The sequence below is a fragment of the Vulpes vulpes genome, chromosome X (assembly GCF_048418805.1).
Source record: "Vulpes vulpes isolate BD-2025 chromosome X, VulVul3, whole genome shotgun sequence".
Classification (NCBI taxonomy): domain Eukaryota; kingdom Metazoa; phylum Chordata; class Mammalia; order Carnivora; family Canidae; genus Vulpes; species Vulpes vulpes.
Window position 1 is genome coordinate 94,945,780 of NC_132796.1, and position 5,203 is coordinate 94,950,982.

Below are 5,203 nucleotides of genomic sequence, written 5' to 3' on the forward strand. Positions count from 1 at the left end.
AATACCTGATGTCCTAGCCAATCAGGTCCTATTTTTTTTAATAAAACTGATGTAATTAGTTAATGACACAGGAAAATAACATGTTATGAACCAAACTGGTTACAAGTAGGGGGTAGAGGATGACTTCACTTCTGATAGAAAATTTAAAAGTATATACACAAAATACCATATGGCTATGTACAAAAATATTGAGTTTTACTCCTGCTCTTTGATTAAACAGTCTTCCCTTTGTTTTTGTGTATTTTTTGAGAAATAATTATTTCTGAAACAAAAAAGAAAACAAGTTCCTAGATGTCTTAGTTGAAGAATTCTTAAATGCCAGGAGTCTAGCAGTCAAATCCTGAACCCCAGGACAGATCCAGCCAGGGGGACAGTGGTAAAGACCAGACAGAGATGCTATTTTTGTCAGGCTGTTTCCTTCCTCCACATTCGATGTTCTCAGTGTACTACCACTTAACAGGAGACTATGAATATTAACTGGCACAACAGCAAAATGATGCTAGCAACTTTGGTTTCAAATTGGTCAAAATGTAATAACCATTTTATTGTTATAAAATGCACTGGAAATAAAACAAGACACATCATCAAACACTCTGGAAATCAAGAGTTCCTACAAGAAAAACTCCACGTGATGAAACCTCCATCTTTGCTGCTCTTTCTGAACTCTGTTCCTTTCCAATTTTCATCATAAACCTATTTTTGTTTTATGGACCTAGAAGGGGCACTTTTCTCAAAAAGATGCTTTGCCTCCTGAGTACTCTGCAGGATTGGAAGGGTTCACCAAAATTCAAACCACTTCAAACAAAGTTGAATGAACTGTGTTGTCACTCTGTATCAAAAAGGTTTTTGCTAAGTTATTAAATGGAGAATAGCAGAGTATTAAACCTATATTGGTGTGAATGAGGCTCAAAAATCTGATTCCTACTGTCCCAAATAAATGTTAGAATGCAAAGCATGCTTTTATTCAAATAACAATGACAACCCACATTTCTTGCTCTAAAAAAAGGGAAAGGTCCATTGCTTTAAAGTCTGGCATATATAAAAACTAGTGCCATCTTTAATGTAAGGTGCTTTCTAGCCACAGTAGCATTTTCAGGGGAGGTCAAGAACTATGGTTAAGGTCCACGAATCAATCAAAACCAAAAAACCTGAGACAATATTCTGCATCACCACCCCCAGCACCTGTTCAGTGCACCAGGTCACTGCCTTCTAAGGTTGAACTGGGTGATGGACATTAAGGAGGGCACATGATGTAACAAGCACTATGATACACAAGACTGATGAATCACTGAACTCTACCTCCAAAACTAATGATAAGCTTTATGTTAATTGAATTTAAATTAAAAAAATAAAAAATAACCCCCCCCAAAACAAGACCCAAAAATACTATGACTATTTTGGAGGTAAAAGATTTAAAATACTCTCTCATTACAACAAAAGCCAAAAGTCCTCTTGCTTTGCCCTTGAGCTACCTAGAGAAACTGAGCTCTGTTTTACACCCCCAAATAAGAGAGGTATTTCCTGGAAATATCCATGTCCAGTGCTTGCAACATCAATTAATATTGCTGTTCCAACAGTTCCAATCCCGAAGCCATAGCAATCCCTTTGTTAGAAAAAGGAAAAAAAAATCCATTTCGGGACAAAACCATTCAAGATGCAAGGAAAGTGTATCTTTAGTGGGAGAACTGTCTGCTGTCAGAAGACTTCCTGCTAATGTGTTTGAAGATTTTGGACTTCTCAACTTTCTTGGCTTTCCGGTATCCAAAACCACCGCCACTTCCTCTCTTTTTAAGCTTGCCATCATTGCTGTTTATGTTTAGATCAACAAAAGGAGGCACTTTGAAACCAAACAACAGAACAACTTGAGGCAAATTTAAGTTATTGACATTGAAGATCTGTTTCAGAGAATGGGAATCATATGCTCAAATGTATGACTTACATGCCTCCTGGGCTGACTTATGAAGGAAGTAGTTCTTTTCAATCAATTTTTCAAGCTGAGACTGAATGTCAGAAATCTTGGACCAGGAAAACTCAAATTCACTTAATGGAACCTTGGATTGCTTCAAGTAACAAAGGAAACCCAACTCTTCAGGGCAAGATGAGCAAGGCGTGACCTCTTCTATTTAGGCCTCTGGCTGTTCCCACATGATGAATATATTCCTTGGGATCATCTGGAGCGTCATACTGAACAATCCAATCGACTTCAGGAATATCCAGCCCTCTAGCTATCATGTCTGTACACAACAATATCCCCCAATCAGCATTGCAGAACTGGAAGAATGTGGTTGTACGCTTATTCTGCTTCTGCCTTCCATGAATGGCCAAGATAGGCAAATCAATGTAGTTCAGCAACTCATAGTAGTATTTCACGGACTTACAGGATGAAAAAAAGACCATCAGTTTCTTCTTCTGGTTCTTCTTAAGGATGTAAAGAGCAGGAGGAACCTCTTTTCTGAGGGACAAACAACACATCCCTGTTCAAGACCATCCACTGTTGCATTAGCTTTATCGTCATCAATACCAACATACAATGGTTCCTTTTTCAAAGAAATCCTTGCCAAGTCTCAACTTTTCGAGTTTGTGTGGCAGAAAAGAGCATGGTTTGCCTGTGTGCCAGCAGAAGTTTAATAATTTATTTTAATTTATCTTCATACCCAACATCCAAGACATGATCAGCCTCATTGATAACCACACACTGTAGATTTTTATACATAAACCGTAGGGTATTCTTGCATGTGTTCCAGGAGATGGCCTGGGGTGGTCACAATGATGTTGATCCCATTACCAAGTTTCTGTGCTTCAACGGATCTGTTGCTGCCATCCATTATTAACCTGTTTGTGCGAACATGGTGCATCATTAGCTCTTTAAGAACACCAAAACAATGAGTTGGACTGCAGGGATGAGAAATGCCAGCGTTTTGCCACTGCCTGTTTTTGCAGCCATTAGGAGATACCTGCCTTCCAACAGTGGTCTGATACTTCTATGCTGAATTTCGGTCATGTTTGTAAAACCCATTTCTTTTATTGCCTTCAGAGTGTTCTCATTGACAAGATTAGAAAGAGAAGCAAATGAAGTATCCTCAAAAGCTCCTGTCAGTCCCAGGGATAGGCTGGGCACTTCACTGTCCTCTTCCTCATCATCTGGCTTCTCCGCACTGTTTTCTGTCTCTTCAGGAGCCTGGGCCCCTTCTTCAGAGTCCCCTTTGTCTTCAGTTTTCAATTTTTTGGTATCAGGCCCAGTGTCATCCACCATTTTTCTCTTTTTCTTCTTCTTCTTCTTCTTCTTCTTCTTCTTCTTCTTCTTCTTCTTCTTCTTCTTCTTCTTTTTTTTTTTTTTTTTTCGATTCTGAATTGGGAAGCTGTGTTGCTGCTTCTCCATTGATTATTATGGTAGATTTCTTTCTTCCTTTTTTTTTTTTTTAAACTTGTATAGTTTTAACTGTTTCTTTAGTTACCTCTCCATTCTGGGGTTCTGATGAGCCCATGTTCACAGACTATTTTAGAGATTTTTTAGCCTTCCCACCTCCCACTGTTTCTTCAGACACATCTCCAGTTTGTGTTTCTGATAAGCTCTCATCTGAGGCCCTCTGGAGTTTTAAGTTTTGCTGGTGCAACTTGAAATTCTGTTTCTCTATCTTCTTGTGCAGGAGTTTCATGGGTAGATGGGACATGTTGCCGGTAAGGTGCCTTTACTGCAGCACCACAACTTGGCTCAGGTCCTATTTTTGCATTGCCACTTCCAACATTCTATAAAACTTGTTCTGGCCCAAAATCCTTTGGAAGACTGTTCCACTGCTTGTGAGGCACTATACTCCCCCAATCCATGGATTGTCTTCCCTTGAACAGAGGACATCAAACACACTACTAAATTGTTTCTGTATTGCCATTTGGCAATACTCATGAAATGTACATTATAACAATGTTTTTCAAATGCTTGGTGAGCTGTTAATTGCAATAGAATCACTAGTGGAGAAAGAAAAAAAATATATGGGTTCTTGGGACTCAGCCTTCAAGTCTGAGATTTAATAGACTTAGGATATAACCTTAGAAATCACTCATTTAAAAAAAGTCACTGAGAAGATTCTTATTTGTGCACAGATTTAGGAAAACTTGCATCACAGTAAACAAATCTAACAGATAAATCTATAGAATGAAAGATATGAGTATCTTAAATAAAAGCAAATACTACTGTCTAACTAATGTTAGTTTTTGATATTTTATTATCCTTTTTGATATTTAGTTATCCTTTTTTTGTAATTAATTTTTTGTTGTAATTAATGAATTTTACGCATGCCTGATGTACATAGGCTTAAAAGAACCTGGAAGAAAACGTGATGGCAGCAAATTATTTTTATTTTTATTTACTGATTTGGAAATTTGCTTGTCATTTACCTGATTCATATGCATTATTTTTGTGGTCTTCAAGTGATTTTGGTATATTTCATGAGGTGTTGATTCAATTACATGGAGAGTACAAAATTGAATGACAAGTTTTAAGTTTTCTGTGGTAATTAATACTAACTTTCCTAGTTAATCCAAGGCTTCATGTGGATGATACAAAAATAGCTTCCTTCATTTAATATGCATAACAGATGCCATTATATTTCTACACATCAAATAGTGTTTTCATACTGTTAAGAATTGAGTGTGGTATTTCAATCTGAATTGTTGTAGGTTTTTTTCAAGTCAATAATACAAGCCTACAAAATTAAAATGCACTACTTGTGTCAAACATAACAAAATCATTGTTTGTTTATTTTTAAGGTGCTAATAAAAAAGATTAATGATACTGCCAGATAATGAAACAATCTGCCAAGAGGCAAGCCCCAGAATATAGAGTGGCACAGTAGCATGGAGAGCCCAGGAAAATAATTCTCTCTTTGAATACATTCAACAGAATTTTTTTTACCATCCAACTGACATTTAGAGTTTAAACGAATTGGCTTTCTTTTTATGTGTTGCTCAAATGTCTTGGAGATTATTTACCTCCAGATAGGAATCATTTGCATTTGAAGAAATTTTTGTCAAATAATCAATAAGGGTTTTTGACCTCCATAAAAGCTCTATTTCCTAAACAAAGACATCCACACTTAAAAATATTACACACAGTTAAATCTCATTAATGCAGACCCCATAACTCAAATTGATGACAGTTCAAACAAGATACCTTCTGAAGATAAAGAGGAGTTCTACCAAACAAATT

General features: G+C 36.8%; 1 pseudogene; it reads right to left on the reverse strand.

Annotated features, from left to right (window-relative positions):
* Positions 1–1,673: 1,673 nt before the first annotated feature.
* Positions 1,674–3,671, reverse strand: LOC112934643 (ATP-dependent RNA helicase DDX18-like; annotated as a pseudogene).
* Positions 3,672–5,203: the final 1,532 nt, after the last annotated feature.